The 27,484-nt window shown below is 48.0% G+C and overlaps 1 long non-coding RNA gene across 1 annotated transcript; it reads right to left on the bottom strand.

The window, feature by feature from the left end:
• Window positions 1-551: 551 nt before the first annotated feature.
• On the bottom strand, window positions 552-27,469 carry LOC125321547. The gene is made up of 3 exons (XR_007201582.1): window positions 27,095-27,469; window positions 1,667-1,734; window positions 552-1,173 (listed from the first exon to the last, which is right to left on the bottom strand). It is a non-coding gene; the product is annotated as an uncharacterized LOC125321547 (long non-coding RNA).
• Between the last annotated feature and the right edge of the window lie 15 nt (window positions 27,470-27,484).

Here is a 27,484-nt window from a genome sequence, read left to right as displayed (position 1 = left end):
TGGCAGGGGAATTCTACCAGGGAAGTGTGCAGGGACAGCTTGCAAAGGAAGCTAGCACACCCAGCCGTTTGAAAAATTAGGCATGTAGTAGCAAGGTACTGACAAGTGTTCCACACACCTGTAACACTGCCAGTAAATCAAGCAAAGGCATTTGTCAGCTTGTCATTAGGAGAGTAATGAGGTAAGTACAACAGAATTTAGGGCGAGCAATGAGGCCAGCATCCCTCTGCAGTAGATTCGACCAGAGACAAAGAAGAGTCAAAGTTTAAAAGCAAACAAGACTCCAAGCAGAGGGAGCTCAGTTCCTAATGAAGAGCATCCCTTGCTCTGACCTCTGCGTGGTGCAGACTGAGTCAGATCTCTGGGAAGGACCGAGGCTGCCTTCACCCTGCTCCTGCCACATAATGAGAGGTGCAGACACCTCAGGACCCCACACCTCTGATTTCACTGGTCCATACTCATAACAGATGCCCTCAAATCAGCACACAGGTATTTTGATCTCTGGCAGACCACAGTGAGCAGATTGTTGACATACATAATAATTTTCCAGCAAGGTTTCAATGTGCGAATTTAATTAATTGTTGGGAACAAAAAAAGGAGGGGAAAAAATCAGAAGCTCAATTACAATGTCTATCTGAAAGCTGCATACTAGGCCTCCACATCTCTCACAAAACATGCCACCACTTGAACTCCGGGAGTAATTAAATTTTATGAAGTTTGGCGAGAAGAGAGGGCCTCAACTCATAGTTTACCATTTGATTACAAACTACTTGCTAAATAGCAGGAGAATTATCAAGTCCAGGAATACTGGGTTCTGCCCCTAGCTATAGGAGCTAGAGGTTAAAACAGTAAAGGGGTCAACCACCAAGTCATGTAATTTGGCCCATCCAGATGAAAGGCAGAGTATCTGAAGGAGTAAGAGAAATGTATTCTGGTCTCAATCATTGCCATAATGTGCAGCTTTTTTCTTTAGTTTTGCATTGCAGGAGGTTTAGGTGTGCAAGGGGTCACAGACTGAAGCCTTGGCCAGTAAAGTTAGGAAGTGCCTTGTCATGTAGACAAAATAGGAGTAGGGGAAAGCCAGGGATATAAGGTGTGCTTCCTCAGGGCAGCCTCCCAGAGTCTGCAGGAAATTCAGCCCGGGACTCTCACTTAATGATCTCACTGATTCAGCTGAAAAAGCAAAAGCCCAGTACAGCTAAGAGTACGTGATAGAAACAATGATAAGGCAAGAGGGAGGGAAGAAAAAAGAACAATTGATTTAATGCCTTCTTCATTTGTATTTAAATAAATAAAGATGCCAATAGAAGGCTCTAGGCACCTTACCACACAATTAACACAACCAAAGAGAAACCAAACTATGCACCACTCCCAAGCAGCATGAAATGATTATCCAGAATGTGCTCTGCCACCTCCCAAAGGAAAAAACTCGCCCCAGCCCTCACAGCCTCTCTCTCCAAAGGGAGACATTTGCAATGTGCTTGCCTTGCAGGCATCTGCTGGGAAAGGGGGACATTGCATCCCTGAGAGCCTCTGCTGCCCTGCCAGGGACACCCCTGCACCTCTGCCGGCCCACGGCTTCAGGAGACATGAAGTGCTCACTAGCACATTGGAAAGGGATACAACGTACTGCTCTTCTTCCTTAGCAGAAAAAAAGTTGGCTCACCCAAGCCCCTTGTTGACGCTGAAGAATACTGCTGGCCCTGGTATAACGAGCTGGAAAACTTCTGTGTCCTAATGAAAAAAAGGAAAGGAAAAAAACCGTAATTTCACCGGCAGTTGTTTCACTAGCGGGACTGTAACAAGCTCCAAGCCATAATGCTGTTAGTGTTTCTCCCACCACCAGGCACTTTGAATTGTTTCTGTTTCCCATTAGCATCTCTTGCCCAATGCTGCAGCTGCACACACACCCACCCACCCCTGTAGCTGCCGGTGGAGCCAGGGCTGGAGCTGACAGTGCTCCAGCTCCCGGCCCTCGGCTCCGGGGACACAGCCTTCCCCTGCCTGCACCCAGCATGGACACAGTGCCTGAGCCCGTCTCTGCCAGGCAGGGGCAACCCAGGGGTGTCAGGTGTGGTGCCTGGGTTCTTGCAGCATGCCAGGTGCTCTTCCTGCACAGCAGTAGCTTTTTGCTTTGGTTCATGTGGATGAACCTCGATTACACCTGGTGAGCAGAGACTACTTTTGTGGCAGTCATGCTCAAGTGCTAAGGCAGTCACTCTCAGAGCTGGGGCAGGGTGCTCCAAAGTCACCTGTGAGTGAATGCTTGATGCTGTAGAAGGATCCCTCCTGTCCTCTCTGGCTTGTCCCAGTGATCCCCAGCCCCACCTTTCACACAGAAGCCCCCAAGAAGCTACAGTGCTGCAGAGCAAGCTCAAGGGCACACGTCAAGCCAGCAAAACAGATCAGGGACTGAGATGAGGCAGGGGAAGGGTAGTACCTGTGTGTGTTGGTCCAAAGAAACCTAGCAAAGATGGGGCATTCAGATAGGACCCAGAGTCAGAGGGCAGAGAGGCTGGGTACCATGAGTGGGGACAGTGGGGGAATCAAAACTTCATCGAATCATAGAATCAAAGAATCACAGAAAATGCTGGGTTGAAAGGCACCCCTCAGGCTCATCAAATCCAACTCCTGGCCCTAGGCAGGACACCCCAAGAGTCACACCATGTGCCTGAGAGCATTGTCCAAACACTTCTTGAACTCTGTCAGGTTGCTGCTGTGACCCCTTCCCTGGGGAGCCTGTTCAGTGCCCAGTCACCCTCCGGGTGAAAAACATTTTCCTGATATCCAACTTAAACCTCCCCTGACTCATCTTCATGTCATTCCCTTGGGTCCTGTCACTGGTAACTGAGTGAAGAGATCGGTACCTGCCCCTCTGCTTCCCCTCATGAGGATGTTGAAGACAAGAGTGGGGTCTCCTCTCAGCCTCCTCTTCTCCAGACCTCTGAACAGACCAAGTGACCTCAGCCATTTGCCATAAGGCTTCCCCTCCAGACCCTTCACCATCCTCGTGGCCTCCTTTGGACACTCTCTAATAGCTTCAAGTCTTTTTTACATTGTGACACCCAAAGCTGCCCCCAGGACTGGAGATGAGGCTGCCCCAGCCCAGAGCAGAGTGGGACAATCCCTCCCTTGCCCAGCTGGCAGTGCTGGGCCTGGTGCCCCCAGGACAGGGATGTCCTTCCTGGCTGCCAGGGCACTGCTGACTCATATCCAATTCGCCATCAACCAGGACCCCCAGGGCCCTTTCCATGGCACTGCTGTCCAGCCTCGCATTCCCCAGGCTATACACACAGCCAGGGTTGCCCTGTCCCAGGTGCACAGTCCAGCACTTGCTCTTGTAAGTCTTCATCCAGTTGGTGATCACCCACCTCTAATTTGTCCAGGTTTCTCTGCAGGCCCTGTCTGCCCCCCAGGGAATCAACAGCTCCGCCCAATTAAGTCTTGTCAGTGAATTTACTTAGTATTCCTGCCAGTCCTGTGTTCAGGTTGTTAATGACAATGTTGAAGATCACTGGGACTAGGATGGAACCAGCCTGATGTCCCCCCCATTCACCATAACTCTTTGTGCCCGACCTGTGAGCCAGATGCTCACCCTCTGTGTAACACAGGTACTCTGTGTGCCGGATGCTTTGTCCAGAGGGGTTCTGTGAGAAACAGTATTGAGAGCTTTGCTGAAGTCCAAAAAAGTTACATGTGCTGGTTTTCCTGCTAATTGGTGTTTGATTGCTGACTTTTTCCTGCCCAAGTAACTGTTGCTGTTATCAGGGAAATTAACAGCTGCAGTTGCTGGAAAAAACTCTCTGCTGCAGTAAAGGCTCTCTGCTGTTGTTCTCCTGAACTACCTGCTCCAGACTGAGCATGAGCTGTATCCAAACCATCTGGGTGACTGCAGAGGTGCTGTGGGGCAAGCTCAGACTGGCATAATGCACAGTTCTGAGCACTGGTCAAAAGAAAGAGCTTGCCTGACTGGGCACGGGAAGGACCAGTGCGTGGCTGGTTCTCCAGACCTCTGGAAGACCCGGTGTGCAGAAGAGAGCAGCCTCCAAGTCATGTGCCAGCCAAGTATGGGAGTCAGACATCACCTCCAGCCTTGGTAGCCTGGCAGAACTAGAAAACACAAGTCTTGAACCACAGATCGTGGTTTTGCCAGGTTAATCCTTACATCTCCTCAGCTCTGGCTCTGCCCTCACAGTTGACATCTGACCATCTGCTCTGTCAAAACCCTAAATTCTTGCAGGATGAGGTTACAAAGAAGAGACTTTCAACACTGCAGTAACTTTCATTTGTCTTTGGGTTCTCTACAGGTTTACAGTGACCAACTATGGCAATAACCAGAGTGATCCTTATAAAGCAAGGCAGGGTTGCCAAAGCAGGGGCAGATCAGAAGGTACTTGGGAATCACAGTTGGAGACATCTCTACAGTTACAGGGATGACACCTGGCAGCAAGGCTGCACTTATGAAAGCTGCACCTCACGCATCTGGCAGGTCACCTCCTGCTCCACTGCCCTGCAGAGCCAGTCTGCATGGTCCCACAGTGTTTGCCACCTTGGTGACCCTGACACCTATGCAGTACAGAGCACAGAGTTCTGCTGCTGCTAAATCTGCACCAGAGCATGCAGGCATAGCAGAGCTCGTGGGACATGAGCTGGCTTGGGTCCAGTACTAGTCCTGCTCCCTCAGTTCAGCAGTGTGCCTTCTGCAACAAGCCTTGCCCTTATTACTTTGTGCACAGCTCCAAAAAGGTACCATGACTTCATGGGATCAAGGCCAGAGCTTTGAAGTCTGCAGGGCTCCCTGGTGCTGCACGGGCACAGTGACTTGGGTCTTCACTGGCAGGACACCCCTGCACCACCTTTCACTGTGTGAAGATGTTTGCAGTATCCAGGGGAGCAAAAGGAGGAATGAGTGACATCAGGGGATCTGCCTCTGACTGGGAAATCCAGAGTTTGTCCCAAGGTGCTCTCCGGTGTGCTTTGTCACCTGCCCCAGTGCCAGGTATGTCTCAGTACACACACCCCCATAATCCCAGTCCAGCAGCCATCATCATACTCCTCTCAGTGGGCACTGCCTGGCTCTGAGCCTTCTCCTCGAGTTTTCATCAAATGCCAGAAAAGCTCCTGCTCTCTTGTCCCTGGTAGACAGAGCTCACATTTGGCAAGTAGAGCCCAGCAATCCTGTGGCATGCTTAAACAGAGGAGCTGAATATATCTCCTTCCTCATCCAACAATTATTCTGCTTCCTTTCCTCATTCCAGGTCCCCAGCCTGAGTGCCTCTGCCTCGGCGCACACTGGATGCGCTCCCAGCAGTGCTCAGCCCTGAGTGTCAGCTGGGAGCGCGTGCAGCCACAACATCAGGCATGATCCCTGATCCCAAACAGCACCAGCTGTCACCACCTCAACCCACTGGGACTCAGTGTGATGGGGTTTTTCTAGAGTACACATTCTGCCAGCCCCAAGCCTCAGAAACCCACCGAGCCATGCATTACTCAGCAAGCCCCAATCCTAACCACCATCCCAACAAGGAGAAGCCATGGTTACACTGCTGCCTGCTTGGGGGCAGGCGGTTGGCAGAAGGAGGGGTGACCCTCCTGTGAGTCAGGGAAGCTCCTGGCAGTCTCTGAGCAGGCCCCTGGGCAGAGGACTTGTCCCATCCATAGGTGCAGAGATGCCCAGCAGAGCTCCCCAGGGAGCGCCAGTGACATGCATGGAGGGAGGAGTGAGCCAGGGCAGGCAGTGTGGACTCGGTGGGACAATGCACAGAGGGAAACCTCTCCTATCAAACACCTAGCCTTGAAATAGTCTGAGTGACCTCATCTGGCTCTCAGTGTACTCCAAACATGGGGGTTGATGTTAAAACTGTGCTGCTTAGGGTGTAAGAGCCTGGTCTACTTCCAATGTATTTCTGCCAGGAATATTGCCACCAGCTCCAGCAGGGACGGGGTTTGGGCCTGAGGGAAGGAGAAGAGGTGGAATGCGATGCCACCATGGAGGAATCAACCTGCATTTCCCAAAGCCAGACAGCCGTCCTCCTGGAGGCAGAGGTAGTAAAAGGAGGACATCCAGACGGGAATGAACTGACATCTGGAGCTATCTGACTCCATAACTCTTTGTCTCTCCAGTACTTATTGTTTCTACAACAGGAGCGATTAGTGCCCCCACCAAGGTCAAGGCCTCCCTGACAAGGCACCGAACGGGCGTAATGAGAAACAGCTCCTGCCCTGAGCAGCTGACCTGGAGAAGAGATCAAGGGCATGGGAAAGGGGGAGAGAGGTGGGAAATGACTTGCTAACCATGGCACGGGCTGGGAGAAGAGCTGGGATCACAGACATGGGTCTCTCCACCTCCCTTCTACCCCTCTCCCCCAGCCCAGTGCCCTCGGCAGTGAAACCACACAGACGCTCCTCCACAGCTCTGTGCGGCTGCAGAGTTAATGAGTTAGGTCTGTGAATTAGTTAATTTCCAGGAGCGGTTCTTTCATGACAAACACCACACAGCAGGCATTTTACATCTACAGCTACAAGAGCAGCCTCTAAGCCCACAACCCTTTGTCAAGAGTAAAAATAGAAAACAGTCACAGTAAATGGGAAGAGACAGGAATAAGGCAAGGACAGGGAAAGATGGAAGCACTACAAGTTCTGCAGAAGAATGGAGGCTTCAAAAATGTCCAATTATCTCCAGAATCCATGTGCTGCACACTTGTTTCAGCAAGATGGTAAAGAGGGTGGCTCAGGGCTACACAAAGCCATCTCTAACAGTTACTGGGATTCAAACACCTTAGACTCATTACTCAATAGTTAGGGAGCCCATCCTAGCCCAGAAGCCACATCTTGCTACACTGGCTGAAGCTGAACAAGGCCCTTGCGTTTCCATCCCACCAGGATGAGGGGGACCAGCAGTGTGGCAGCCCTAGCAGTGCTCAGGGCCCCCAGAGGTGAGGAGCAGTCAAGGCAGAGGGAGGCAGCTGCGAGCAGGGGCAGTGCAGAGGGACAATTGCAGCCCCCAGAGCCCCTGTGGAGGATCGATAAGGAACACCAGGGCAAACACAACCTTGGGGAAAGATTCCTTTGAGGGAAAGAGAGGTGCCAGGGGGAGCACTCAGAAAAGAGGGTGGCTCCACCCATAAGCACAGCTGTGCTGGGCCAGCTCAAAGCTCCAGGCAGTACTGTAGCCTGTCTCCAAGTGCCAAGGGAGGAGATGCTGGAGGAAAAGAGCAGCCTTCCCAGGGACAATCCTCCAGTCCTGAGCCGAGCTTGCCAGCACAGGGATGGCAGTGGGTGCACAGCCTGTCCACACAGAGCACCAAGTGAGCACGAGCAGGGCTGTGAAAGGCAGTGCTGCTGCACAGTTGCGGTGTACAGCACGCACAGAGGAACTGCGACTTTGGTGAGTGGTGTTTCCTTGGTGTGGAGCAGGGGAGGGGTGGCAAAGGCACGGGCAAGTGCCAGGCAGTGGAAAAGAGGGAGACAAAAGAAGGTATTTTAGAAAATAATGGAGGGGATTGATTAGGAATGGAGCAAGAGGGAATGGATAGGTCTCTAGAAGATAACAAAGTAGGGAAGGAAGAGGCTTTGGTGACAGGTGGTGGTGGAAGAACAAAAGAGAACAAAAGAGAGGCAGTGTGAGGCAGAGAGCATGAACACAGGCTGAAATGAGAGACTGAAATAATGGTGGGGAGAGCACCCCTCAGACATCCTTCAGAAAGGAAGAGACAAACAGTGAAAGAGGGGAAAAACCCCCATAAAATGCAAAGGGAAGAAGTGGATATCATTTTATCGCTGAGCGTGAGGTGACACTGGCATGCAGGAACCCAGTGACTGAAAAGCACAGGCAGAATGGTAAATTCCCCTACATGTGCTTGCACACCACAGGCACAAATAACCTGGGGATGAAAGGACTGAGTGTTAAACTGGAGTGATGCCCAGAAGAACGGCCCACCACCTTTCCTACTGTGTTTCTGGGCTAGGCCTAGAGCTCAGGCACCAATCCACCCCAGGCAAGACATCCTGTGTCAGTGCCCCCTAATTCCACAGCCTGCTGGGGAGGAACCTACTGGTCTTTCTCTGAGGATCCCAGACTGGAAAGTGCAGGAATCCTGCCTGTGGGGAGCCAGGGTGCTGAAAACATTGAACTGCTTTGAACAATAAGGAGGTTCATCTCCTCACTTTGGGTGCTCTGCCTTTCACCTACACTGAAGGCTTAAAATAGCCACAGGGAGACAACACCAACACTCTCAGGGTCTGCCTGGGCTCCCCAGGATAAACGTGAGGCTGGTCTCAGCACACAGAGAGAGGAATCCAAACACCATGTCTGTGGTCGTGGTCCCTGCTTCAATGCTCTTACAAGGAACATTTTATGTATTAAAATATAATTTTCCCTGTAACTTCCTTTTTAACACTGCTGGCTGTTCAGCCTGGAAAACGTGACTCAGGAAGAGGCTGTGGACATCTCCCTGAACAGAGGGGAGAGCAGCGAACATCAGAGAACAGAAATCACATCCCTTGTCATACAGACACCACCCAGGAAGGCCAGCCTGCCTCTGCTCTGGAGGAGGGCTTGGGCAGAGGAGGGTTTGTATGCTCTGCCACATGCAGCCCTTTCCTTCCTTGAGAGGATCAAACGCATCATTTACAGCTGCGATTATCAAAGCCAATCTTTTGGTCTCATTGGTCAAACTGGGGAAATCTCCCAAGTGCTTGTACTGCTAAAATAAGATCTTGTTCAGTGGAGATTATGCAGAACCATCTCTTTCCAGGCACATTTTGTTAGCAAGGGATTAACTAGGAATGTTGACATTTAAGTTGTTGTCACTGCATATTTGAGGCTGAGTGTACATTAATTACAGGGCAGCACAGCTCCCAGCCTCAAAGCTCCTTTTTTAACAGAAGAAGGGACCAAGGCTGTGCCTCCCCCTGTGTGTGAGAGGGGTTGGACCTATGAGGTGCTCCAGGAGGGATTTTAAGGGGGAAGATCAGGGGACAAGGGGAGACAGTCTGGTGCTACTGAGGCAGCCTCAGCGAATATCACATTCAGGTGAATGGGGCAGTGTGCACTGGTGGCAGAGACTGTCATTTCAGGCATCATCTTGTCATATTTAAGGAATTGGGCAATTACTAGATGTTCTTTGCAGAACCATATTTATCTCCAAGAGGGGAAAAAAAAAATAAAAAAAAAGAGAGAAAGAGAAAGCATAATATCATTTCAGCGACTTGGTTTGTCCTTTCAGTGCTTGGATGGCAGGTAATGTTTAGGGCCATGCTCTCCTTTATCCAGCCTGGGTATCTCAGATGACTCTGAACTAAACCGGCTCAAAATATCAGTACAGCCATCCATCACATCTCATTCACGCTGGATTTCAAATGACATTATGCTCCAAAAAGGCACAGGCAGAAACCCACCGTTTTGTTATTGTCCTAGTATTTCCAGCACGAATGCATCCAAAATACCACAAGACCAATGGTGCCTCGGCACACGGACACATGGCAGGAACAGAGAAAGCTGCTCCGGTGCAATTGTTCAGCTCCATTTCATGGAGAGAGCTGCACAGGGGGAGGGCTGCGTGGCGGGTAGAGGAACAGAGAAACACGCCAGGCTACACAGAGCTGACAGAGGAAGCAGGACCAGAGGGAGAGCAGGGCATCGAGAGACGCCTGCAACTCGAGGGGAGAGACAGCAACAACGGCAGACATCCCCGAAGGAAAGGGAAAAAAAAGAAAACGGGGGGGAAACTGGCAGGCAAATAAAGGGGGAAAGGCGGAAAAAGGCAGGAGGAGGGAAGGGAAGGGAAGGGAAGGGAAGGGAAGGGAAGGGAAGGGAAGGGAAGGGAAGGGAAGGGAAGGGAAGGGAAGGGAAGGGAAGGGAAGGGAAGGGAAGGGAAGGGAAGGGAAGGGAAGGGACGGGACGCGCGCTCGGGTCCCGCGGGCAGCCCCGGCCCTCCATCGCCCCCTGCGGGCCGGGCGAGGAGCTGCGGGCGGGGCTCCCCCTGCAGGGCGGCACCGCCGAGCGCCCCCATCCCGGCGTCCCTCCGAGTCCTCCCCGTCCCGGGGGTCCCTCCGAGCCCCCCGCCCCGCCCTGCCGGGGGACCCCTGCTCTGTGCCTTCTCCGAGTCTGGCGGCCCCGCTCCTGCAGCCCTGCCGCGGCATCATGGAGCTCCCTTCCTTCCTCCGTCCCTCCCTCCCTCCCTCCGCTTGTCAGAACGCTGTAGCTGCAAACTGCTGTCCCAGTCTCCGAGGGAGCCCTGTCTCCTCCATAAGAGGGGCTTTCTGGATAGATGAGACCCTCCTCAAGGGGCAGTGAGATGGAGAAACAGCTTTTGAGGAGACTCGGAGAGAGCTGATGCATCCCCTCACCACCGTCAGGCAGTGAGGAAGATGCTGCGGGAGGAAGACGGACGCAAGCTTGCAGCCCACAGCAGTGGCAGACCTCAGCCTGCCCGAAGTGCTTTGCTCTTAGCACATGTGATCCAAGGACGACCCATGGGATCATCCCGTGGGATAAGGGTCACGAAACCCTGGCAAAGGGACTGGGGCACTGTGATGAGAAAGGCCACCAGAACTGAACAGGTCCTACTCCTATCGCGGTGGAGAGCGACATCTTCACTTACAAGGATAACATGGGGTGGCCGAGGTGTCTTGAATCTTAACCAAGTAATACAAGCTTTGGGCGTTTTTTCCTTTCCTCCGTGTGTAAGGGACTCCCACGTTTCTCGTCCTCCGTCAGCCTCGGCCGGGTGCTGGGAGCCCTTGGCCGAGCGCCGGGCGCAGCAGCAGCAGCAGCGGCAGCGGGGAGTGTTTAAGTGCCCCCCGAGGCCCTCCCGCCTGGGCGCAAAGCGGAGAAGCAGCTGCCTGTTTACAGTGGGAGGGTGCAAATTGGCCTTCGGGGAGAGCCGCACCGCGCAACTCCTGCAGCTCGGCTTGGGCGGGAGCGGGGGGGGAGACCTCCAGCTGAGGAAAACAACCAGGAAGGCGAATATCTGCCATTTCCTAGGGGGAAAGGATTCAGAGGAGAGCTGTCTGAGTCTATTAACTGATGCTGGTTCCTGTGGAGAGATGGTGGCACACTGGTTTACTTCAAATAGTCTGTTTCCATCTCTAATACCACCTTCAAGCATTCAGACCCAGACACACAGAACTCCCTTCCTGCTACCTTCTACGGCGTGTCTCTCACAGAGGATTTTATTTTCCTAACGGGAGACACGAAGCAGGGTTTGCAGTAAATGAAAAGAACCGTGTCCATTTGCATGGTTGCATAATCACGTTATACAGGGATCTTTCAGACTCTGGAGAGCAGAGCAAGACACAGAGAGAGAGAGAGAGAGACAGAGAAAAGTGGGACGTCATGAGCGGGAGCTAAAAGCCAGATCTCTTGATGAGATCAAGGAATAGATGTGAAATCAGTCAGATGGAGAAATGCCTGGATAGCTCTTCCAAACAGTGAGAGTCGCAGGCTTAGCTCTGAACATAAACAAAGCGAGATGTTTCTGGGGGTTGGGCTAGGTTTTGTATAAACTCTGTTTCCTCTTCCATCATTGAAACCGGATGAGAAGAGCAGCCTGTAGCCAGGATCCTTTGCCTCTCTGCTGAGGGCTTACACAGGGCTCAATTCCCAGGGTGCTCAGGCCAGGACCATTCACCACCATCATATTCACTGCAGAGTGAAAGAAAAATCGCTCACTTCACGCTGCTGAATGAGAAGCTCTATTTCCAGAATACACATTTGCCTCTTAATGGTAATTTACCAGCACTGGCAATATTCCCTTTTGGATTCCCTGTTGGTTAGACTGTTGGTTAGTCCAAGCCTCAGCCCACGGTCACCCGAACCACAGCCCTCTGAGAGAAAAAACTTCACTCAAAATATAAATGCTATTAAATCCAAAGGACAAATTTTCAGAGAAATTAAATAATCTCTGAAACAAGGGAAACCAAAACCGGACAAGTGTAGTCTTTCCTTTCTAAGAATAAGAAATCAATTTTGAAACTTAGCATCACCCATTTACTATCCTGTTACCCTAAAATTCTCACCTCCCATTCCTTACTCCATTATTTGTTCTGATGTCAGTAGCAGGAGGGTAAGAACATCTCCATAGACATTTCATGGTCCACTTTGTAACTCAAGTACTTCTGTGAAATTTTTAAATCTAGGACATATAGCCATCCAAACCATTTGAAATGTTTAACCATCTGAAGGATTTCTCAGCTGCTTCCTCGAGTGCGAAGTCAAACATCGCCTATCCTGGGGAAAAGGGAGAGTGGGAGGACATGTTTTTTACATGTTGTACCTCTTCGCCTCCTTTGCACAGTCTGATTTCTTGCTCACAGAGCAGTTAACGGATACAGTATTTAAAGGAGATGTATCCTCAGCCAGAGAGGACAAGGAAGCAACAGGTGCCCAATCTAAATTAACTATCTCACCCCAGGAGCAAAGCTGTCATCACCAGTCCCGAACTTGTTATAAGGAATAAAAGGCTAACGTGAGAGGCACAAGAGAGCCTTCCCTCCCCGAGCAACCTGCAGCATATGGCAGCAGGAACCTGCAGGATTTCCAGTGGCACAGAGCATGACTGCCAGGGGCTGCCTTCCCTTTGATGCCTAGACCTTTTTGCATCATTTGGGAAGTGTGAGGAGGCAACAGGTGAAATGCAAACCTAGCCCACTGTGTTCACATTAAATTTCTCAACATGTGGTGTTTCGTGTGAGTGGGATAACTGTCAGACATTGCCTCTAGAGGACACGTTCTTTGGTGGGCTTGGACTGCTCAGAAAATCCTGGATTCCTCCCCCAAGCCAGGCAGCTCCTGGCTACCTATCTCTGCACTGCTGTGCCACATCATGCCTGCTGCAACTGTACTGTGAAAATTGGGGCATTTATCTGTACCTCTGTGCTCCACATAGACAAAGTTTAGCTAAGGACATCTCCTTTCATGTCCTCACTGCACCTGGAGCTCCCAAGAGAAGCACCTAAACCTCCCAGGGACCATGAACAGTCCCAAGAGTGGGACTGAAAAGTAAACAGAGAGGAATACAGTGCCACAGGAAGGAAGGGATACCTGAGATACCTGCAAATGAGCTTGTGGAGGTTCTGGAAGAAGACTAGGAGCTTTGGAAGTGAAGAGATCCATACAGATGCTGGTTACAGCTGCAAAATACTTGACATAAACCACTAGACATTGGCAGCAGAATGTATGGGTTTTACAGATTTAGCAGAAAAGAATATATTACAAACTTGTTGCTTGAGATGTGAGGGGCCAAGGTATCTGCAACATAAAAGATGAACAGGACCTTTGCATTAAATTTTCTGTCTGGAATGTCAAGAGGAAGGATGAGACAGTATTTCTAAATAATGAGAATGTTCTTTTTCGGCCTGGACTGTGACACGTACACCTTACATACGGAAACAGGGAGCAGGTACTAAGTAGAAAAAAGCTTCAAGCAGGACCCTGTAAGAAGAGCCTGAAGTTGGGAAGGGGTAGAAGTGGGGTGGGAAGGTGACTCACTTTGCTTGCTCAGAGGCTTCTCTTTGCTTGCGGCTGGGCATGTCTTCTGGATGGCACCCATGAAGCGGGCACAGAAGAGCAACCAGGAACAGACTCACTCCAACTAAAGCATGATCCACATGGAGAAAAGCTGTCTGAGCAGGACAGCTCCAGCAGCAGTGGCAGAAGTGTGGAGCTGTTAGGAATTGCTGGTGGCTAAGCCTGGCGTTAGAGAGCACATACCAAGGAGCTCACCAAGCCACACAGCCAGAGAAATCCTTCCACACTGCAAACTCAATATGCTGGTCAAGATATGCAAGGGGTGTAAACTGCAGCAGACAGCTACAAACCAGCCATGAGAGCCAGCAGGACCACTCTGTGCCAGGGCCAGTCCCAGTGAATCAGGGCTGCGTGATGCGGCCAGTGGAGGAAATGGTTCTCGTGTTTCAAAATTGCTCGCCAGTGCAGCTGGAACAGAGGTAGGCAAACAGCAAATGCCTCTGGAACAAACTGCCAAGGCAGTAACACTTGGCTACACTGGGGCAGCTCTAAAGCTGAATATTTTCCTCATTAGTGTCACTGCAAAGATGCCCAAAAACCACCAGGAAGAGTAACACTGAAGGGAGAGGTGGTATGGAAACCATGAAAAAATTAATATCATTGTCAAGCTTTGATTTCCCATTTATGCAAAGATTCTTTTCTTTTTTAAATCTACTGGCAAAAGATAATCAGTGTGGAGACAGTGGGAGTACCCTGTGGAAAAAAATAGCTTTTCTAAAGAAGTTTACAAATAATGGGTCAGATCTCCTTCAGAATGACATTGAATCAGAAGAAATAAATGGAGCTACTCAGATTTAGTAAGGAAGGGATCCTATTGTTTTAATGTTATTTTATTTTAATGATGTTGGAAAAAGATGATAAATTGGCTCCCTCTGGTTTGGATTTTTCCAGACTGGCACAGGACAGATGCAACAAATGGAGAAAGCCAGTAGGACTATAAATGGAATAGAACTGTAGTTTCTACACTTAGCTATGTCTGTATCTCACATACCAGAACAAAAAAAAAAAAAAAAGAAAAAGTCAAAAGGGAGGGAGCTATGCTGACTTGGAGTTAGGGCTTGTGTTAGTAAATTTAGGGTAAGATACATCTCAGAGCACAGCAAACCCTCAGGGCTTAGCATTAACTTGAAAAAAATTACCATATCTCTGGAAATGAGGTGCTGAAGGCACCCAAAAGGATGTGATTTTTGTCATGCAGTGCCACTGCTGACCAAGAGCATGATTACAGTTAGGTCACTTTGACACTGGAAACCAAGGACACTACCCTCTCCTGCCAGCCATCGTAGTAATTCCCAGCGGCAGTGGGAATCCATCTCCGCATTTTCAGATATCTGCATCTTTGGTTTAACCTTGAGCCTGACTTGCAAAATTTCTATTCACAGCATATCAAATAGTTACTTCCATCCATCCACAACAGTTTTCTATGAAGTTTACATTTCCATCTTCATCAACATATTTTCCAAAGATGTGCATTTCATACGAGGTGAGTTCTGCCTTGTCAAAGATCTCATGCTCACTGATTCCAGCCTGTCTCAATATATACTCACATGTGTATTTATTTTACTTAAACTTACAGCAAAGCAGCTCAGCTTTGTTGTGGAGACGATCCTTATATTTTCTTGGTTTTGAGAATTTGTATACAGATAAACAACATTCAGGATCTGACATTTCACTTTGATTGCAAGTTGCTGTAATTAAGAACCAAAGCTTTATGAATTTTAATCATCAGCTGTAAGTGGTACATTATCTCTAGTTCACAATGAAAGCAATCAAGTGGACAAGATATTTTTAGAGACATTACTGTGGTAATATTACATTAAGTAGTGGTTAGTACACTATTTTCACACCCAGTGATTTCACACATTAATGCGGCTATAGATCAGCGTTAATGACAAGAGAAAGTTATTTTTCAAGTAGCATGAGAAGGGTGGTTAAAAGAGCTGCTGGGGATTTACACTTCAGCAGCAGGAGGGGCACCTCAGCAGGGTTGCAGCTGAAGATGCTCCAGCAGCAGGGGCTGCTTCCACTTCTGCTGGAGACCGAGGCAGGAGCCCCTGAATGGATACAGGTTAATGACAGGGGCAGCATTTTCTCCCTGCTCCTCGGGAGGGAAAAAAGGACAGGAGGGGAGAGCAAGGTAAAGTACAGTGACGCTGGCACTGAACCTCAGAGCTGGTGAGACGAATAACACACTACTTCTTGCCCAAGGCTGCCACTTCTGCAACACAACATTCCCCCCTTTCAAAGAGGGCACAGTAAAGAACAAGTCAGAAACACCCTTTGGCTTGAAGGTTAAAAAAAATAGGGAGTCTGGCACATTTTAAAGTTTCAGTGTATGCTACTCCACGTGGATACAATGTTGTCTAGATAAACCGGTAAATACAGACATCTCTTCTTTCAAGGCAGGAGAGACTAATGCACAACGCACAGGGCCCCAAAAGCAGCACATTGAAGTATTATCATCCTGCTGAAGGATGCCAGTTCATCCAAAAATTATTTGCCTGAAACTAAAACTAATTAGAAACACTGTTCTGGGAAGGAGAAATTCTTCCTTCTTCCTGGAGTCTCAGATCTGGGATAATAGAAGCTCCAGCAGCCTCACCCCAGACCCGCAGGCCATTTTATTTTACTGCAGAGGTCCTATGGGGATGGCAGGACTGGGACTGAGAGAGCTCAGCAGCCAGCTGTGCCAGGGAGAGAGTATGCAACAGAGAGCTGTCTGTGTGTCACAGTGGCAGACAGCTGTTGTCACTGCATCTTGGATTCTGTTGGAAATGCCCTCAGAGAAAGCCAGTTCGGCTCCACAGAAGGTGGCACTCAGGGGCTGATGCCTCTGCAGCCAGAACTTGCTGATACCAACATCATGGCAGCACTTTGCAGCTCCAGTCCAAACCACCTGGTTACAGAGGCCAGCTGTTGACAAAAGGAGCTTTCTACGGCACCCAGATGCAGTGATACAATGGCCTCTCCTGCTGCTCTCCCCCACACAGCACCAGTGACATTCCAGTAACAGGCCAGCCCTCAAATTCAGTCCAGAATTGTTGTGTGTCAGTATACTGGACCACTGCTGCTCTGTGATATAGAGAAGCAGTATGGAAATACCAATCAGACTTTAGGTACACATTAGAATGGCCCTTTTGCAATATTTGCCTTCTTTTGTTCCAGGGTAACCCAAGCAGCTCTGTCTCAAAACAACCTGAAGTAGAAGCACTAGGTTCTGCCCCCCACGGTAGGAGAGGAATCTTATATTTGAGCAATAGATAACGCCCTCTGACCTACTTGTGCACTGAAGAATTATTTCTTTCTCAGGATCCTAGAGATGCCTTCAGAAAGCAGCATTAACTGCATATCACGGCCTACTGGACAGACTATATCCACAGAAGTGTCACTGCAGTGCACACAAAGGCCCTACAACCTGGGGAAAAAGAATGTTGAAACAAGATCTAGACAGAACTGAAAAAGGTCTCCCTGAGAAGCTGAGAAAAATATACACTGTTAATGTACCATACACAAAATCCTGTATGCTGTTTGCTCACTGCCCAGCTTTCCAGGCTCTGCTGGGTTGTTTCTATGTGGAGAGGACGTCAGCTGCACCAGCAAAGCGTTTCTTGATACACAGCCTCTGTCTTCTGTTTCAGTCCCATTTCCCTACACCCTGTGGAAATGCACAAAGAATGTGGGTTCCCTGTACAGAAACTGGAGTCTGCCTCTGGAGAAAGCTCGTGTTCCTCACTCGGCAATGCTCCCAGCTCTTCCCATGGTGGCAGCTGCACAGCTCCCCATCACATGTTTTTCAAGCAGGTCATTAGAACTAATGGTACCTCATGTCAGGGCTGTGGCTTCATCAGTGTCCTCTCCCACTATGGGAAAGAAAATGAAATTGCTTCTTCATTAGTTCAGATGGGGCATGATTTACATGTCCATCTATGCCTGTAATTAAAAACATAATAATAGGAAAACACTAACTGTGACAATAAAGGATGAAGTCTCTAATGGAGTGAGAGGTTTCTTGATCATGGATCCAGCCCTGTACAAATGGAAAGGTGTGCACTTACATCACACAGGGCTTTTTTCCCTGCCTCCTTTTGCCTTTCCAGAGTTAGTTATGTGTAAAATGCAAATTTGGCATCACTTGGCACACATAGAGGTGTCTCTGCTAAGTGTGAGAGACACAAAGAACAGACACCTTTCTCTCATTCCCCTACATCAAAATGTGAATTCCCTTCTTTGGGTTTCTGTGCAAACTGGGGCTCAAGTCAGGGCCCTGTTTATGATGATGCCACACATGGATGCTCGAGAGGAATATGTAAGAGTGTCCCCAGGACTCACAAAATCATTGAGATGGGAAGGGATCTCTGAACATTTCCTGTTTCAGCCCTGATTAAAGATGCTTCAACTAGAGCAGGTTGCTTAGGCCTGTATCCAGTCAGATTTTTAATATCTTCATATGCAGAGACTTGGTAACCTCTCTGGACAGTATTCAAACCTGTTCCAGTATTCAACCCATCATCACAGTAAAAAAACAAAGAAGAGTTTTCCAGACAAAACTTCCTGTGTTTCAGCTTGTGCCTGTTGCCTCTTGTCCTTTCACTATATACCATGGAGAAGAGTCTGTCTCTGTCTTCCTTCCATCAGGCATTTATGCACCTTGATAAGATCACACCTTTCTCCAGTCTGAACAGCCCCAGCCCTCTCAGCCTTTCCCCATGTAAGAAGTGCTCCAAGCCTGTGATTATTTTCCTGGTCCTTTGCTGGAGCTGTTCCAGTAGCACATGTATGTTTTGTACTGAGGAGCCCAGGACTGAGCATCACTCCAGATGTGCCTCTTCAGTGCTGAGCAGAGCAGAAGGACCACCTCACTTGACCTGCTGGTGATGTTTTTCTAGGGTGTTGACCTTTGCCACAAGGGCACACTGCTGGCTCGTGTTCAGCTTGATGTCCACCAGGACCCCCAGGTCCTTCTTTGTAAAGCTGCTTTCCAGCCTCTTAATCCCTGGCTTGTACTGGTGGCTTGGGGTTATTCCTGCCCAGGGACAGAGCTTGGCATTTCCCTTTGTAGAACTTCATGAGACTCCTGCTGGCCATTTCTCCAAGCTGTTTAGGTCCCTTTGAACTGCAGCAGAACCATTTGCAATGATCTGCCTACTGCAGACTGTCTTTCTGATACCAAACACTTGGAGGTTGGCTTAAATCTGGAAGGTACCATCATTACCCTCAAAAATTCAAGCCCTCCTGTTGGCCATTTGAATGTCTAGGGACCCTTAGGAATATGTCTGAGAAGGACTTGACTACGTGCGGATCATTGTACCACCAGTATGAGATCACTGTGCAACCCAAAAATCAGAAGCACCAAACCATGAGGGTTTTCTCAAAGGAATAAAACCTTTAAGGAATTTCCAAGTGTTCCATAGAGGTCATGCCCATTCCAAAAGGCTTAAATCCACAGGTTTGTGGGTTGTTGGGTTGGTTTTTTTTTTTCTCTTCCACAATCTGCTGAGACTATTTCTGTAACGTTCCAGCTTTAAGGCCAGGAGGAGTCTGGTCTTGGTAGGTGTCTGGCAGGATACCATAAATCCCTAAAGAATTTCCTTGAGCAGATCATCTCCCTTTGAATGTTTATGGACTGTATGGCTAGAGCACGGATCCTCTACAATCTATGAATAAATTCTGTTCTTAGGCATATTTTGTGCTTGCCCAGCCTTTGGAGACTTTTTTTAGTAAAAGATTTTAAACTTGGAATGTTTCACAATCTGAAAATTATTGTTCTTGACTGTTAGTTGGAGGAGAGGGAAATTTCATATCCAGGGAAGTTACTGCTCCTTCTCCCTCAAACAGGAAAGATGCATCAAGCAAGATTTTTGTAGAGAACTCTCCCAGAACTTGTATTATTAAATATTTTCACTTATGACAAGAATGAAGAAACAGAGGCTGATCTTATTAAACTTTCAGATAGTACCTTGTTGGGAGAGGCTGCAAATATGCTGGAAAACAGACTTAGTATTCAAAACATGTTTGATTATCTGAGAAAGTCTGGGAAAAAAACTCCATGTAATTCAAAGAAGACATGTAAAATTCTACAGTTGCTTAGGAGAAATCAGCTATTCAAATGTAGTAGACAGGGGTAGGACTGGCTACATGGGAGTTACAGTGTCAGCATTGGAAGGCAGGACTTGAACTCACAAGGGAAGCAAGTCCAAAATGAGCCAAAAACTGCTACAAGTCTGAGCAGGCCCCACCACTGCATGCCTTTAAGAAAAGGGCAAATGTTGGTCAAGAATGGCAGACAGATATCAGATAGATGCTATCAGATAGAGGGATGGACTACAAGGCATCCCAATGCATCCTTCAGTCCTGTTTTCTAACTTTTCAGTGATATTGTATTTGATAAGAAAAGTTTCACTGCTTGTTTCAGACTGCTGGGCATCTCTGAAGCAGTATTGCTTTTAAGACAGATCTAGTTCTCTGACAATAAGAGGTGACAAGAAAACCAAATTCTGCTTTTGGAAATCTCTTCCAGGAGCTCTGCTCTCCGATCAGTAAAAGCCTTTCTCCAATTTTCTACCTCAACGGAGTCAAAAACAGCTTTTCCCTTGACCTTACAGCCAATGTCATTTAAATAGTGTAGGGGGATGCAGAGTGCAGTGGAAGACTAAATGTAAAGGAGAAGTTCAGCTCTGCTAACTGTTCAAGTCAATGAAACTGCCATAGGGTTTAAGTAAGCCTACAGATTTTCTTCATGGCAAATTGTCCTCAGAAACCAGGTTGGTCTCTTTCCTCAACTGATACAGACATGAGTGCTGAAGAATGCAACAGGTTTATAGACCAAAGACTGTGCCAGACCTGAAAGAAACCTACCACAAGTAAGGCTTTGTGGTTTTTTAAACTGCAATTTTTAAACCCCAGAGAAGTTTTGGTTTGAATTTGCTTCTCCCTGACTTTCATACAAGCTTTTGCTGAACCAGATAGAACATTCAAAATGCCCAGCTAAGAGGGCTATCACTGTGAAGGTAAAGTCTGATTCTGGGAAGACATGAGCTAGTAATGCTTTGGAGACCATCCTATCCTATTAAATATGGAATAAGAAATTGTCCATACTACTGCCACTGGAGACCCAGGTCTTATAAAGTTTGAGGTAACTAGACTAATCACCATCAGAAAACAAGGGTCAGTAAGTGATAATTAAGTAGCTTGGGGATCTATTAAAAAACTTTAGAAATCAATGTTTACACTGTGTAGTTACAAATTAGCTGCAACGGGCATTGTTAAGGAACCATTTTTATACGACAAACACTGAATGTGTGCACATTAGAAGAGTTCCCCCATGATTAGAAATCACAGCACAACTCATTTTATCCCATCCCTAAATTAGAAACTTAATGCCTCCGTTTATTAGCAGAAGGAAATTCTATTACATTCAAGCAATGCTAGGACAGAGAAAAGCACAAATTTTGTGCAGCTCTGCAAAAAAAAGTTGTAACAAAGATGCTCACAATTACAGTTCCATGCTTCAGTGATTAAACAACTTCAGTGACTTAATGTCAGTGGAGTCGCAAACACCTAGGAATTCTCTAGCCATGATGGTCTTCAGGAAGCAAAGTAGCTGCAGCAATGACACTGGCAGTGACAGCACTGGGGCTTTAGGAGGAAACAAAGTCCTTGCAGTGCTCAGCACATTGTACCTGAACATGCCTTTTGTTGCTGGCTGAAATAGCATGGAAGAACCCCCATGTTCCACATTGTCCAGGAATGGCTCCCAACCAGGAACCCCAAAGAGCTCTTCATGGATCTATGCCTGAGCTCTGATCGGTGCTGTTCTCACAAGCCTCTGCACAATAGCACCCCCTCCAAGAGCTTCTGAAAGGTACACATCCCCAAAGCTTCCCTAGGGACACAGGCTCGACTACACCCAACTAATGGACACCACAAGTACTTACAAGGGGTCTGTTGCCCTAAGAAATGTTCTGCTGTCCCATATGTCCCATGTTCTAGCCAGTGTCCTCTGGAGAACCCATCCCATGGTTAGCAAAAAGCCCACTAGGAAGCTGCTTACTTTTCTAGACTACAGACACTGGATGCCAACACCACCAGCATGGAAGGTAGCCATTTACACTCTCCCGCTGCCCTGTGGAATTGGGGAAACATGAATCTGTATCTCCACAGCACGCACTGCCCACAACAACCCCCTTCACATGATCAGGAGGTCTCCATGGAGCGCACCCCATCTTCAGTAGTTGTGTCTCTCTGCTACTGTGCATCTCTATCACATGTGAAACACTGCCAATCCCAGGCTACAAAATCACACCACGTTCTTGTTCCACTTTTCCTGTTCGCTTATCTCAACCAACCCACCCTCACTATGATATCAGTTTCTGCTAGCACAGATGTGACAATCCACTGCAACTGAGGCGTGCCAGGAGTGCAACAGATTGACACTGCCTCCCTCCTGGCAGAGTAAGTTTTGGCGTCGCTTTCCACAGGTATGGTAAATTCAGGCACCAGGGATTAGCTGGGATACACATAAGATTGCACTGACCTGCAGTCCATTGACAGACATGTTATGAATATGAAATCCACTGCTAGCAGATACTAGCGACCTGCCCCATTACAAAGCTGTGGTGCCTTCCCTCAAAGACTACTGTGCAGTATGAAAATGGCTGCTCAGGATTCCCACATCAAGCTGATGCCAGCCTACTTCCCTAACTTCCTTCCAGAGGGCGAGTGTTTTCCACCAGCACACACTCCTCCATTTCACATCGCTTGTATTTCTGACTATTGAGGGAGGCAGGGATGTCTCACGCTGCCTTCAGGCTCTAAATGGCTTTCTGTGTCTTTATTTTCCTGCAACACTTCAAGGATCAGTTTTCTTCATGCCTCAGAGAAGTGGTATCTAAATCGTTTTAAACTGAAACAGGGACAGAATAAGCTGTGCAAATCATTTTCTAGTAGAACCTTAATTACATCCTGCAGTGTCTCGTCCTCAGCAAACCACCAGCAATAAAATTCTGCATTTCATTTTAAAACCAACAAGGCTGGGTTTTTCTATTTTGTTTTCCCCAGTTGACATATCCATAATCTAGCCTGGGACTTTGTTCCACAGAATTTTTGTCAAAGGCTCTAGAGAGTGTGCCTGCAACTACTAAATCTTTCTCAGGTTCGCATTCAATTTGCAAGTTATACAACTGTAGCTAAAGAAAGAGACGTTCTGTTTGCAGGAAGGTGTTTGCCAGATCCCCACTGGCAATGGCAAAAAGTGATTTATGATCAGTTTTAGTTAACATGGCCTCGCAAACAGATTTTTAAAAGTCTTTACAGCCATGGCCTAATGCCAAGGCTTTTTCTATAGGAATGTGCTCAATTTCAGCTGGTGGTGGTGTCCTGTGACTCAAAAGCAAAAGCAAATGGGTACAAATATTGAATACATCCTCTTGATGAGACAAAGGGCTTTTTACTTTCCAAGCATCCCCCCCATGCTCCACCGCTACAAATTTGCCTTTTCTAGTTTTTGGTTTGTGCGGGGGCGTTGGTGACTTTTGGTCCCTCAGTTCACAAGATGCTCACAATTACAGTTCTGTGCTTCGATAATTTAACAGCTTCAGTGACTTAATATCCCTGGAGTCACAAACATCTAGGAATTCTCCAGTGATGGTGGCCTTTGGGAAACAAAGTAGCTGCAGCAATGACACTGCTAGTGACAAGTGCAGTGTCTTTAGGAGGAACCAGAACTCGGTTCATCCTTCTGTGCAGGAGTCCTGGGTGTTGTTAACTCCTCCAAGAAAGATGGATTTGTCTCTACTGTTTTTAAGGGGTACAAATAAAAGCCTTAGATATATTCCTGGCCCCATGTTTGTATGTGTACTTACATATTCGATTCACACACTAAATTGGTGTCCTTCTTCCTCTTCGGGGCTGCTGCACTCTGCTACCAGTACGAAAAAATTTTTATGACACTGTCATCACTGTCATGAGCACAGGCATCCTCTGGCACATACAAATCCCTCAAGGGATGAAGCCACTGCAGTTCTTGCATCTTTTCCCAAGCACCAGATGTAGTTGGTTTGTGTTGCTCACACAGCATGCACAGCTACTTAAACTTTAACCTTGGGCTTGAGCTACAGATGCCTTTCCCACTGTTTCTTGGAAGCTCCATTGTTTCCTTTGCCTTGACTAATCCTCAGGCTGGGTTGAGGGCTGGGTTAGTGGCTTCCTTCACTGGCACACTCTGATGGGGTTTCATCAAAACCAAACTCTGGGGTCCCTGGCATTGTTCTGCCCAGGCCAACCCAAGGTTCTGCAGACCCTGCAGAGACTTAGTATGAGCCTTCGTTCATGACCCCAACCCTTACTGAGTGTCCCATTCTGGCACTACACTTCTCTGCAGTGCTCCAGTTGCTGTAACACTTTTATAACTCCCCTCATTCGCATAAAATAATTGAATATTCAATACCAAACATCCCCAAGCCATGTACTGCAGCTGTGGCCAGCTTTCCTGAATCTTGACAGCCACAGTCCAACACCTCCACAGGGCTGCATGTTATGGGACACAGCTCAGGGCCAAGGGGAGAAGGAGCTCCACAAGGATCTCACCAACAGGAAACAATCTTCACTCTCCAGAAGCTGTGTGGCTTCTTATGAGAAAGACTGGAGCCATCCCCAGAAGCCCTGATAACGTCAAGCAGAGGTTTTGAAGCTCAGCAGCCTGTACAGCTTCTTTCTTCCCTCTGCTGAGATGGCCATTCTTCATAGGAAATATTCCCCGTTATCTGAGGAATTCAGGAAGCCTAGGACTTCCATTTGGCACAGAAGGATGAATTAAAGGAGAACAGCCCCCAATGCCACCCCTGCTCAAGCAGATAGCAGCAAAGAAAAGCCAGACCACAGCTCTGAGAGAAACTCAACATGTAGGAAGTACGTTTTCTTCAACTCAGTCTTATAAGCAGCTTGGAGAACCAAACTCTTTCCCAAGCACCCTTCTTCTAACCTATGTTGAATATGTAAAGCAAGGACATCAGATTTACAGCCAAGTGATTTTCCACTCCGGGCACATGGAACAGGATGAAAGTAAATTTGTGGGTGTTTATGCTTGATTTGGCAGAGAAAAAAAATGAGGGAGGGGCTGTGTTTGAGGGAGGGTATCAAAGATCAGAGCCAGATGCTCCTGCACGGAGCTCTGGATTTACAGGAAATTAAGAAGGTAGAGAAGGTGAGGCAAAGGCTGTGTTTGAAGTGAGAGTCAAGGGGTTCTGAGGCTTACAACCATCCAAAGTGCTTGGGGGGAACTACAGCCCATGCCAAAACCACACCACAGTGGCCTGGGGTGCTTTCATTATACAAAGCCTGGGAGAGCAGAGGCTGTAAATGTAGCTTCAAAAGGAGCTTCATCTTAAAGTCTTAGCTCTCAGGGCCTATTAAACATTTATGCTGACTACCACTCCTACTATTTGCTTCAGAGAAAGTACCCGAAATAACCTTTGCTACAGAGTGAACTACTACAGCTCTAGTGGCTGTGTAGGAGACTAGCAGAGAGCTGTGAGAAACAAACAGAAATGGTGTTGGAAGAGTGCGCTGATGTCTCTATTCAGTCAGCCAGGAAAGAAGCAGGAAAATCTGGTCTGGAACCTGAGAGGGAAGACAGAAAACTTTGATAGAACTAATGGGTGGATTAGTGATGTAGAGATGGCTAAGACTGAGGGAGACCAGCGGAGGCAAATATAGATATTTAACAGTTTTGACAATTTTTTGTTTTTACCACACTAAGGTTCACACTTTTGGGGGAGTCTTCAGACCAGCCTCTAGTTGGATCTATGACTACTGCAGCTCTAAGAAGGACTGTAGAGAAAAAGAAAAAAAGCAGACCTCTATACAGAAATCAAAAGGAAGACAGAGGATCTCTAGGAGAAGATGAAAAGACGGGATTAATTTTCCTGATTTGCTTAGAAAAATGTTTGGCTGTGCAACAAGAGTTTATGATGGGACAGACAGAAGTACTCAAGGTTTTCACTCTAGGAAGTTGTTCCTATTAATAGCAGATAATACACAAAGATTCACTTATTCCCCCATAAGGACAACTCCAGTAGAGGGTTGTGCTAGCACTAGCACCTTCCAAGCAGGTGCTCAGAAAGTCCCTCAAAGTCACTTATTCCAATGGCTGCACACATGATCCTGCAGACTTTGCCTGCAGGAGCTGCTGCCCTCCAGTCATGCAGCCAGGGGTTGATCCCAGTTTTCACTTGTGGCCTTGCACAGAGTGAGCACTCGGTGCCTGGATTTTTCAGCTCTTGCAAATTCAGTAGAGCTACAGGTCTGTGGAATTTAGCAGTCCTTGGGAAACCTTCATGCTCCTTGTCAGCACATGCTTTTCCTCTTTGGTCTGTTTTCTGGTAATAATTTCTCCACCCAAATCTACAAATACCTACAGGACCCACTCAGTTTCACACAAAAGAGGTCTTTACGACAAGTGGAGTTGGAGGCTTTTGGGGTTTATCAGAATTCACTCTGTAGAAACTTGGCATAAATATGGTTCCTTCCTATTAATGAGCAGCCACAGCTCCTCTTCCTGAAATTCAAGGCCACCAAGCAAGGAAAGATGAATGTTTAGTGTTGACTTTTGAATAGACAGACCCTGTGGAGATGGGACAGCGCTTCCCAAATTCACCCTTGGGAAGATACATCGATTGACTGATCTGGATTCGTGTTTGGATGGTATCTTCTTAACCCCAGCCCCTCTGACCTACATTCATTTGGCTGCCTATCAGCACGGGTGTTGCATCTAGTACCAAGCTGATAAGCTTGTCTCCTAAAGAATGGCCAAATATGACCGAGTTGACCCGAACCAAATACCAAACACTAAGTGGAGGGTAGCTTTAAAGACTGCATTCATACAAACCATTTTGCAAAGTGAAGTGCCTACACACTATGTTGGTGGTGCTCAACCACCAATTCTCAGTTCTCTTCCTTCATTGGGCCATAGAATAGCTTGAGTTGAAAGGGATCTTTAAAGATCATCCAATCTTTGAAGGACATTGACCTGTTGGAATGAGTCCAAAGGAGAGCCACCAAGATGATTAGGAGGATGGATGAGCTCTCCTACAAGGAGAGGCTGAAAGAATTGGGTCTATTCAGCCTAGAACAGTAACTGCTGAGGGATGACCTAATTGCGGCCTTCCAGTACCTGAAGAAAGATAGGGAGGGACTTTTTACAAGAGCATGTGGTGACAGCACAAGGAGGAAAGGACTAAAGCCAAAAGAGCATGGGTTTAGATGAGATATTAGGTGAAAAATTCTTTACTGTGAGGGTGATGAGGCACTGGAACAGGTTGCCTAAAGCTGTGGATGCCGCATTGCTGGAAGTGCTCAAGGCCAGGTTGGATGGAACTCTGAGCAACCTAGTCTCGTGTCCCTGCCCATGGCAGGGGTGCTGGAACTAAATTATGTTTAAAGTCCCTTTCAACTCAAACCATTCCATGATTCTATGACTCCTTGCAATCCACAGCCCTGAAGCTGCAGAGAAATTTATACAAATCAGTCTGAACCTTTATACCGTAATGATGAGATTTGTGACTTTACCCTAGATGTTCAAATTGAATCAGGCCTTGGCAACAGCGAGTGGTCGGGACAGGAGACAGAGTCGCTTACAGGCTGGACCAACTGCTTGGTGAACCCAGGCGTCCAGGGAAGTTCTTCCTCGAAAACGCCCGAAGGGAGCGAGGGCCAGCAGGCAGGCACCCAGACCTGCGTGAGGCTGGCGGGACTCCTGAGGGCGGAGCCAGGAGGATATCGGGGGGGCTATCCCAGGTGCACACTCAGAGCTCCCCTGGGTAGCGGCTGCTGGTTCCGCACGGTCCCATCTGTCGCAGCCCGCCGCGACCGTGTCACGACACGGCAATGTCCGCCCGCCCCCTCAGCGCTCGGGCGGGAACTGCACCTCCCGCGGCCGCGCGGGGCGGGCGCCGCCGC

Source organism: Corvus hawaiiensis, chromosome 2 (assembly GCF_020740725.1).
Source record: "Corvus hawaiiensis isolate bCorHaw1 chromosome 2, bCorHaw1.pri.cur, whole genome shotgun sequence".
NCBI classification, from domain to species: Eukaryota; Metazoa; Chordata; class Aves; order Passeriformes; family Corvidae; genus Corvus; species Corvus hawaiiensis.
Note: the sequence above shows the minus strand (reverse complement) of the source record. Positions and strands in the feature narration are given on the sequence as shown.